Below are 11895 nucleotides of genomic sequence, written 5' to 3' on the forward strand. Positions count from 1 at the left end.
TTGAGAACGTCTTGGACATATTTAGTCTGATGAATGAACATCCCATCTTTCTTCTGATCAACCTGCAATCCTAAAAAGAAAGTTAGTTCACCCATAGCACTCATTTCAAACCTCTTTTTCATGACGGCTTCAAACTCCTGACACATGGCGACTTTTGACGCAGCAAAGATGATGTCGTCCACGTAGACTTGAACCAGAAGAAGGTCTCTTCCTTTTCTCTTCACGAACAGTGTGCTATCGATCTTTCCCCTTTCAAACTCATTCTCAAGCAAGTAATCGGATAGAGTTGCATACCAGGCACGAGGGGCCTGATGTAGCCCATATAGCGCTTTACTTAGCTTTTACACATGATCAGGAAAGTCTGGGTCAGGAAAACCCGGAGGCTGCTCAACGTACACAACCTCATCGACTTTACGTTAAGAAATGCACTTTTCACGTCTAACTGAAACACCTTCATCTCCTTGTGTGCAGCAAATGCCAAAAACAGTCGAATCGCTTCCAATCTTACCACGGGCGCAAACACTTCATTGTAGTCGATCCCCTCTTGCTGATTAAAACCTTTTACGACCAGCCTTGCCTTGTTCCTTATGATTATTCCTTTCTCATCTCTCTTACATTTGAAAACCCATTTGGTGCCAATCGCATGCACATTCTTCGGTTTTGCAACCAAATTCCATACCTCCATCTTATTGAACTGGGCTAACTCTTCTTGCATGGCTTCGACCCACGAGCTATCCTTGAGAGCCATTTGATAGTTCTTTGGTTCAATCTGGCTGATGAAGTAGGTGTACAAGCATTCGTTAATGATGCCTGTATCTTTAATGCTTGTGTAAACACAAGTGTGCTCATTCAAGCTTCGTCTTGTTTGTACGCCGTCGGACAGATCACCTATCACGTTTTCCAAAGGGTGATTTTTGTGAACACTCATAGTCGAAACCGAACTGAATTGCAGATTGTCTTCCAGGTTTGAAGATAGTTCATCAATGGGTGATTGTTGTTGAGAGTGAAAAGGATTGAAGAATTCCTCTTCTGTAGAGGTAGCAAGGGTATCAACAACATTTGACGAGGAAGGTTGACATTAATCGTACTGCGGTCATTGCACAAAATTTTCTTCCTCATCATAAAGAATCTTCATAGCTATTCTCTCATCAACTTCTGCACAATCCAAGTAAGGCAAATGAAAAGATTTAAAAAGCTTATCATAGTCGAAAGCCCCAGCGGGTCCCGTGCTTGGTTTTGGTGATTTGTAACTTGTGATGTCAGTGTTACACACCACCTCAACCTTGCTGGTCGATAGATTAAAGACTCGTCTGTTGGGTGTCCCAACAACATATCCGACTAAAATACCTTCGTCGGCTATCTCACCAAATTTTGAGTTCGTCTTTAATATCGAACACGGGGACCCGAATGGTTCGAGACCACTTAAGTTAGGCTTTCTACCATGCATAAGTTCATAACATGTTTTATTCAATCTTTTAACAGTTAAAACTCTATTAAGGATATAACAGGCTGTTGCAACAGCTTCAGCCCAGAACACCACAGGAAGTTTAGAATCAGCCAGCATGGTTCTGGCTCCTTCAATTAGCGTTCTGTTCTTCCTCTCAGCCACCCCATTTTGTTGCGGAGTATACGGAGCGCTGTACTGGTTGTCTATCCCTTTCTGTAAGCAGAATATCTCCATCTGATAGTTTTTGAACTCTGTCCCATTGTCACTCCTGATGTATTTAACCTTTTTCCTCATAATATTCTCAACCTTGGTAATCAAATTAATTACCAACTGAACCGTTTCATCCTTTGTCTTCAGGAAATATACCCAAGAATATCGAGAGAAATCATCAGTTATCACCAAGCAGTATGATGTTCCACCTAGGCTTTTTACATTCACCGAACCGAAGAGATCCATGTGAAGTAGGTCTAGGGTACTGACTATTGAATTAACCTTCTTGGTGTGATGAGATTTCTTGTGTTGCTTTCTTTTTTTGCACGATAGACATTGGTCTTCAAAGTTGAAATTTTTCAAGGGAACACCCAGCACCAGCCCATTCTTGACAATTTAGTTCATTTTTCGAAGATGTATATGCCCCATTCTTCGATGCCATAACTCGGACTCCGATTCAATTGCTTTTGACAGAAGACATGATTCTTCTGTTGCCATCTCAGTCGACCTCATGTCCATAACATATGTATTCTTTTCCCTTGGAGCCTTTATTACTATCCATGCCTCTGGTATCTTGAAACCAGGATACAGTACAATCGCTTCATTTTTGGTAAAGTGCACAGTGTAATCTTTGTCACAGATTTGAGACACACTCAGCAAATTATGCTTCAGCTCTTCAACGAAATTCACCTTTTCTAGCTTCATTTTACCATTTGTCACCGTCCCCATTCCAGTAATTCTACCACCACTCTCTCCAGCAAAACTTACTCTACCTCCCTGAACAAGTTTCCATTCGTGTAACAAATTCTTGTTACCCGTCATGTGCCGGGAACAGCCGCTATCCACAACCCATAGATTGTTTGCAGCCCTGTTCAACTGTTCCTGCACGATTAAAGCAAAGGATTAAAATCTGGGGACCCAAGACCTATTGGTCTTGGGTCGATTAAATCTGTTAAAAGGCATCCCGTACTTTGGCTGTCCAAAGTTAGTATTAGAATGATTTCTGTAAGTCCTAAAAGGATACCTTCTAGTAGATTGACTATGAGGCCATCCAAACCTTCGTGAATTAAATGAATTATAACTAATGTTAAGGCGAAGTTGTCACTAACTTCGCTTGTTCCACAAGTTCGCCTATATCAGGCGAACTTGTGAGACAAGTTCGCTTAAACATCAATACAAATCCAAATAACACGATTACAGACACTAGATACTGAACTACTGACATCATGTACCAACAAGAAGCTAGAAGATTAAGCTACGATGAAGAGATTAGGAAGGAGGAACACTACTCTCACACCCATAACACCACCATCCTCATCTTTCAAATCATCAAGAGGAACAAGTAAGCTTTAAATTAAGGTTGATTACTAGATTGAAATGCATAAGATTAGTTGTTCTTGAGTTTGATTGAAGCTTGAAAGCTTGAAAATATGGATGGTGATGCATGTACGTGTAGACCGTATGTATATATGTATGTGTAAGAGGGAAGATCAAACCCATTTACACATACATATGTTCATCTTAAGAATCATATATTGATTGCTAAGTTTGATTATAAGTGTTGTTGAATCTCTTAATTGTTTGATAAAAATTTGAATGAACTTGATGTTAGGATTCAATATTAGAATGGATTTGGATTGATTGTTGATCATTAGCTTGATAATATGGACTTGAATTATTGAAAAATTGTTGTTAGAGACAAACAAAACAAGAATTTATTAACAAGTGGAAAAATTGGGGATTTTTGGATTTTGGATTAATTAGGGAATTTGGATGGATTGTTGAATTAAGAAAAGTTATGAAATGATTTAATTAAAAGTAAGATAGGTTGTATGTTAGAATTAATAGATGAAACTTGAAGATTAACAAAGATTTGTTAAAATTACTAATTAAGGAAACTTTAATTTAAGAAAAGTTGAAATTTGGATTTTTATGTGAATACTTGTGTTGAATGTGATCAATATGTGATTAATAACAACTTTGAACTAATATAGGGAGCATGATTAAAAGCTTGGATTAGTTAACACATTGGTTAAAATGGACAACAACTTACTAAAAATAAAAACTTTGTTGCTTAACTAATTGAAAGATCAAAACTTGAATAGAGCATTAGGGCGCATGAAACTATATCAAACAAGTTGGATAATATAAACATGGATCCATACTTAATCAAATTTGAAAGATTGAATTAGATAGAATTATCAAAAATAATAAAAGTTACTATAATAGGAAACTTTGTTAGTTAAACACTTAGAAAATTCATAATTTGATTGGTTAATGAACTACTTGAACTTATACATAAATTATATGATTTGAACCTGGACATTTAGGTAGTAATATGATATTGTTCATAAATAAATAACAAGTTAAACTAGTAACATTGTTAAGGTAAACTAAAAGACGAACTAGGAACCGAAATACTCGATTAACGTGTCTTATGAACATACATGGTCAAAACTTCTATTTATGGTGAATTATATGTTGTTATATGTGTGTTTAGTTTATAGGATGATTAGTATAGACTTGTGTAATTTATTTGACTCGTCGGTAACTTAAACGGTCGAAAAATCGGCTTTTTAAGCAAAACCGACACAACTATTAGGAACTGTTTTAGAAAAGCCCCTAAAGTGTTCAAACACACATGTATAACATAAGTTAATACATGAGAAAAGGACAAGATGATAAAACTTAGTCCTAAACGGTTCGTGTCGCGAAAACCGACACGAAAACGTTAAAAAGTTGCTATTTTAAGAAAATATTAACAAAATGAAAATAATATATTTTCACAAGTTAACCTATAAAACTTGACTAATATTTATGTAACAAGTATTTTCTATAATTTATAAGTTACATTTTAAACGAAAAACCGAAATAACGCAATCTAAGCATAAAACCGATAAAACCGACAAAACTGACATGTTTTGTGAAAAATAGAAGAATAATATTTTCTTAAAACTTTCCGGCAACTGAAACTTAAAATATATTTATATATTTTAGTTGTTTATTAATTGACTCAGTTATTTAATAGTTAACAGGAAACCAAACTATGTGTACTCGTTAACATTATAAGAACTTAATTGCTTATGTGCTTGTGTGGATACTAGATTAAGATTAATAAACTAAAAGGATGTTATAAAAACTAAAACCAAGTTTTTATTAACAAAACGTGTACTAATATAGGACACGAGATGTTGGAACGAAAAGCTACAAGACAATGAGTTTCTCTATCGAACCCCCTCGATTTTTAACTGGAAATGTTTTTAAAACGATATTTAATTGTGTTTTGGGGGGGAAAGCATATTCTTTATTACATATTATTTTCGTTAATATTTTTCTTAAAAGGCATTTTATTTTACAAATTGGTGTACAATGCGGGATGAGTCTAGTTGGGATATGTAACAGTTAACCCTAAAAAGGGACACAGAAATATTGGTAGATCTATTGGGGTGCCGCCCCCTACTTCCATTCGCGTTGGGTTAAAAGTGGGAATATTTTGAGTATTGTGTGTATCGGGTTATCAACTATGATAGTCATACGTAATGTGGTATTCTTTGCTCGTCTACAACAACTAAATTTGTTTAAGAAATAAAATGTCTATTGTTTTGTGATGTAATGACGGTAGATCATTACACACGGATTGGTGATATAATGGTGGTAGACCATTATACACTAGATATTTTTGATATAATTTGGGTGTAGTGACGATTACACACGAATTGATATCGGATATAATGACAAAAGATCATTATATGGATGTTGTTTTCGATTCACATATATATATATATATACGGACTATTTTGATATAAAGCGAAACTCACCAACACATTGTGTTAATCGATATTTTAATATCCTTTTCAGGTAATTAAATGAAGTATGGAAGCTTCGTGAAGAGTGCGGGAAAATGGTGACGTGTGTTTGAATGAAAAATACTGACTTTATGTTGAACTTGTAAATTGAATAAAAATCGTGTATTATGACAAGTGTAATAACTCTGATGGTTAAATAAAGTTAAACTTTCGTTTGAAATATATACTTAAATGTAATTGGCTGAAACGACGTCTGTCACCGCCCGAAAGACTTGGTCAAAGTCTTCCGCTGTTTAAATTATGATTTTCGGGGTGTAACAGAAGTTGGTATCAGAGCCAATGGTTATAGTGAATTAGAAATTTTCGGTAAAAATTTCTAAACTATAACTCGTATATTCAAACACCCAATTTTCCCTCCTCGCGAAGCAAAGGTATAATCAATTAAATGATTATATATATATATATATATATATATATATATATATATAATAAATAAATATAAATAAATAAAGTTGTAGAGTTCAAAGTTTACAATTTTATCTATATATATATATATATATATATATATATATATATTATTTACTAGAGATTATTTAGTACAAATTATGTAACATGGCATAATCACACACTCTTATCAAGATTCGCAACATTGACAGTAGTTCGAAGGACCGCCCCCAACGACCACTGTTGTATCATCAATCGTGCGCTGCGCCAGTGCCTTTTCTGTGAATCCTAATATTCTTTTTAGATAAATTATTTACACACACACTCGTTGAGCCTAGTTCCCACTAACCTTAGGCCATAATTCATCGTCCTACGCTAGATCCGTTTGAAATCGTTGAAGGATGACAATGCAACCCTGCCTCTTCAGACTCTCATGATGCGTAACTCCGTTATTGATATTGTGTTGATTTAATTCTTAGAACCTATTTAGGAAATACTTAAACTTCTAGTAACTCCCTCTTATTACTCTAGTTAGATATCCTATAACTTAGATAATCTGGTAAGGAAAATTTGAAAACTTGTGATTGGTGCTGATACGTATTCACACCTATTTAGTAGTTATTTTAGTATCTTTAAACAAGTACAATAATTTTCCATTATCACGATGATCTTTTGGGTTGATTTATTGATGTATTTATTCGGTTGTGAATATTTCCTATATTTACTCACACGCCTTCAATAATTAATAATGACCTTTGTCTAGTTCTGCTATTCGAAAATAATAGAAATGACAATAAACCACCCAAATTAAGACAAACACCTGCCATTAGAAGATCTAAGTTAACGACCTTCTTTGAGAAATTATTAATATGTCATACAATACATTAACGCTACAGTGAAGCAACAACGGCGTAATGCAAGTGAAGACACTAGCAATAAAACTATTATTTGATATTCAATAAGAAGAATAAGATTGAAGGTATTTGTGATTATTCCAAGAGTCATTATAACCCAATAGAATACACTCAGTTGAAGATTAGGTAAACAGGAGATTCGATAGATAGCGATAAGCAAAACCAATATTGAACAAGAAACTCGGTAGCTAGAAATAAGCAAACACAATGTTATTTTGATAAATGAGCGGCACACCCAAAAAGGATTATCCCAAAATTCGAAAATTAGATTGCTAGAGAAAAGATCCATGGAAGCTCGTAAGGATTCACTTAGTTATCACCAAATAACCATTATGTTCTTACACCTATCTACACTAGAGCCGAGTTAAGTTTCATCTCTAAACGATTAGGGTTATCTCTTGCTAGAAGACCAATAAACTTAATAAAAGGTAGTCATTAAGTTTATTTATGGAAAACCGCTACAGTCATTAGTGGCTTTAACCCTTCGATAGAAACCCATAACCTCGGTAATGATCCATATCCATCAGATTAGACAACCTCAATTTAGGCATAAGCTAATTATCCGAAAATCATGCTAAGATCGTGGGTTCGGAAAGGCTAGTACGTTTACCACTCGCCAGTGGTGAACTCTAGCAATCCATGGTGATTAGTGTGATACCATATTGATGATTGTTACCAAGAAACGCAAGCTATTGCATGAAGAATACCCTACGCGCCGAGATATGCCTACAATTCAAGTTTATGTAGAAGTTTTCCCCTTTAGATTTTCCTAGATAATTCCCATCAAGACACATTAAGTTTTGACTAGATCTTGTACAAGATGACGCACCGATATCTGGATCTTCGTACAGATTGGCGTCATTAGAAAAATAAAACCTATTCAAACAACTCCAGGAACTGTAACTGAACAAACTGACCATTAGAATTCGATGCCCATTATCGAGAATTGATGATCTATTGATTAGTTTCAAGGTGGACTTGATCTATACCCGAATACCGATTTACCAACTATATATCAATAGAAGAAGTCTTTCTAAAGGATATTTTAGAAACATGATAGGACCATAATAAGTTTGTAAGTCATACCGTTCAGATTGACAAATAAGTCATAATGTTTTTGAATATCATGAATAAGATATGCAAATCCTACCTGGATGACATAAGCATATTTATTCACAAACCATTAAAATTCATGAACAACACTTTTTGAGAATAGTTAAAGGTAGAAATTCTCTAAGTATAAGTATGATTTATGGATTTGGGAAATTCATTGGACACATAATCAGTAAGAAAGGTATACATGTAAAGATTGAAGCAATTGAGGATTTGGAGACACCAAGGTCTCCTACCGAAGTGCAACAATTTCTAGGCCCTACTAGGAATTATTGGAGATGCATTATCAAGATTAGGTTGACCTTTGACGATATTAACCCAAAAGGATAAGAAATATGTCTGAAACAATAAGATAAGAGGAACCTTCTCAATTACTGAGCCAAAATTTTGTAATGCACTATCTTGCCCCTCCCAGAAAGAGCACATAGATATGTAGTGATTGTGATGTTCTACGCTTAGGTCTTGTATGTATGCTCAGGCAGAAAGACAAAAGATGATAGTCCATGCATCATGATAACTCAATGTGCATAAGAAGCATTATACAACTCACATTTTAGAGCTAGGAGTTATTGTTTCTACTATAAAAGACCTTAAGACACCCTTTTTATAGAACAAAGTGTATGAACTACACCAACCAGAAGGGTTTTCTATGTGTTGTAGATCAAATGGAACTCAATATGGGGTAGACCAATGAAGTAGACCTACTCAATTATTACAACTGCGATATTCGTTACCACGCAGGTAAAATGAATATTATAGCTAATGATTGAAAAGGAAAAAAAAAAGCCTTCACATATATGAACGTTGGGATTAACGATACAAACAAGTCTTACCACTCATATTGGAAAGGTACAAGGCAAAGCCATGAAGAAAGAAAAATCTGAAACTAATTGAATAGAGTTTAGATACCTCGATATGAAGATTGATGTGAATTAGTATTAGACGAACGCATAAGTCTAAATGCTCAATTCATCATAGATTTCATAAACGAACTCCCACAAACTAAGCACGACACTCTCTAGGTAATAGCAAAACGATTAATTCATTCTCTAACCATTGGGAAAAAGATATGATGGAGAAAATAATTGATTCCTAACAGAAAGAATGCTAGAGTAATCTTGTAAGGTAAATTGACAATTATGGTCCGGAACATAATTGTGAATTACAGGTGCATTTGAACTTTAATATGGCTTTCTATGTCAAGGATTGGATTAACCCTTCAAGAATCTATGAAATACTCGCCTACCATTGGCTTATTTTCTTTAAGCAATTATCTTCCAGCGTTATAATTTCTCAATTGGGAGCCTTATACGAAAATAGATTTCTCAACCATCACATTACTAAGCTAAGCTAGAGGGAAGTTAAGTCTTCATTATATTGGACTCTTTCGAAATCGCCAATCGAGCTGGTCCAATTGTGTGTAGGCTCGAATTACCTTTACAATTAGTAGAATAAGTGACACGTTCCATGTATTAAATTTAAGAAAATGTCTATATGAAAAATCGCTAATCATTCCTATCAACAAGAGTCCATGTGAACATCATGATTCGATTCATAAAAGAACCTACATAAGTTATGAATAAGAACATTCATAAGCTTAGGCAAAATTTAATCAAGTTAGTCAGAGTCAAGTGGAATTCAAGACTTGCTCCAGAGTTCACTTGAAAATATCTACAACAGATGAATATACTGTCATCTATCTCTAGTAAGATCATACTCGAGTACTACCTCATAAATTTTCGGGACGAAAATTCTTAAAGGATGGGAGAATGTGATACCCGGCTAAAAATTAGCCTAAACCGCGACTAATATAATCTTGATTAGCAATAAAATTACGTCATTAAGAGAAAAATATTCTTTATTAGTGATCTAGACATTTCAAAGTCAACAAAAAGTGCAAAAATCGCCATGGAACGAGCCTGGCGTGGAATAACCTCGGGTAACGAGTCAAAAAGTAAATAAATCCTTAAAGGGGCTAAATGATCTAGAAAAATTAAAATACATATTAAAGTAGTCGAGACAATGTATAAAGTTAATATTAGAAAGCTCGAATCGCAAAAATTGCAAAATAAGTAACCGAGTGTCGGTGGACGACCTGGTAAGGACCCAACGTCAACAATTTCAAAAAATTAGTTTCTTAGGCTTGTATTATCAAGAATCTAATTTCATTCAAAGTCTGACAAAAATTATTAGAAACGGGATTCGTTTGATTAGCTAAAATTCGTTAGACGTTAAAACGGAAACTTATGATTATTGTTTAAAACCCACATTTTTCCCACCCCCATGACACCTCACCCCCTCCACCTCTATTTTCCACCAATCAACTCCTAACAACCAAGCCATCTAATGATTACCAGATTCTAGAACATCTTGAGTTGTAAACACCCCATTAGTCCACCAATACACCCACCCCATTACTCATCACACTACTCACTCTCTTTCTCTCTTTAAATTCATGGCACAAACACACACATAACCACACACTAATTCAAATTATAAATCAAACACACACAATCAATATTTTAGAAACTATAAAGGTTTTATCAAGAAGCTAGAAGATTAAGCTACGAAGAAGAGATTAGGAAGGAGGAACACTACTCTCACACCCATAACACCACCATCCTCATCTTTCAAATCATCAAGAGCAACAAGTTAGCTTTAAATTAAGGTCGATTACTAGATTGAAATGTATAAGATTAGTTGTTCTTGAGTTGATAGAAGCTTGAAAGCTTGAAAATATGGATGGTGATGTATGTATGTGTAGACCGTATGTATATATGTATGTGTAAAAGGGAAGATCAAACCCATTTACACATACATATGTTCATCTTAAGAATCATATATTGATTGCTAAGTTTGATTATAAGTGTTGTTGAATCTCTTAATTGTTTGTTAAAAATTTGAATGAACTTGATGTTAGGATTCAATATAAGAATGGATTTGGATTGATTGTTGATCATTAGCTTGATAATATGGACTTGAATTATTGAAAAATGGTTGTTAGAGATAAACAAAACAAGAGTTTATTAACAAGTGGAAAAATTGGGGATTATTGGATTTTGGATTAATTAGGGAATTTGGATGGATTTTTGAATTAAGAAATGTTATGGAATGATTTAGTTGAAAGTAAGATAGGTTGTATGTTAGAATTACTAGTTGAAACTTGAAGATTAACAGATTTGTTAAAATTACTAATTAAGGAAGCTTTAATTTAAGAAAAGTTGAAATTTGGATTTTTTTGTGAATACTTGTGTTGAATGTGATCAATATGTGATTAATAACACTTTTGAACTAAGATAGCGTGCATTATTAGAAGCATGGATTAGTTAACACATTGGTTAAAATGGACAACAACTTACTAAAAATAGAAACTTTGTTGCTTAACTAATTGAAAGATCAAAACTTGAATAGAGCATTAGGGCGCATGAAACTATATCAAACAAGTTGGATGATATAAACATGGATCCATACTTAATCAAATTTGAAAGATTGAATTAGATAGAATTATCAAAAAAAATAAAAGTTATTATAATAGGAAACTTCGTTAGTTAAACACTTAGAAAATTCATAATTTGATTGGTTAATGAACTACTTGAACTTATACATAAATTATATGATTTGAACCTGGAAATTTAGGTAGTAATATGATATTTTTCATAAATAAATAACAAGTTAAACTAGTAACATTGTTAAGGTAAACTAAAAGACGAACTAGGAACCGAAATACTCGATTAACGTGTCTTATGAACATACATGGTCAAAACTTCTATTTATGGTGAATTATATGTTATTGTATGTGTGTTTAGTTTATAGTATGATTAGTATAGACTTGTGTAATTTATTTGACTCATCGGTAACTTAAACGGTCGAAAAATCGGCTTTTTAAACAAAACCGACACAACTATTAGGGACTGTTTTCGAACAGCCCCAAAAGTGTTAAAACACTCATGTATGACATAAG

This window comes from Bidens hawaiensis, unplaced genomic scaffold (genome assembly GCF_021521415.1).
Source record: "Bidens hawaiensis isolate Kalapana, Puna unplaced genomic scaffold, B.hawaiensis_p1.1 tig00004773_1, whole genome shotgun sequence".
Classification (NCBI taxonomy): Eukaryota; Viridiplantae; Streptophyta; class Magnoliopsida; order Asterales; family Asteraceae; genus Bidens; species Bidens hawaiensis.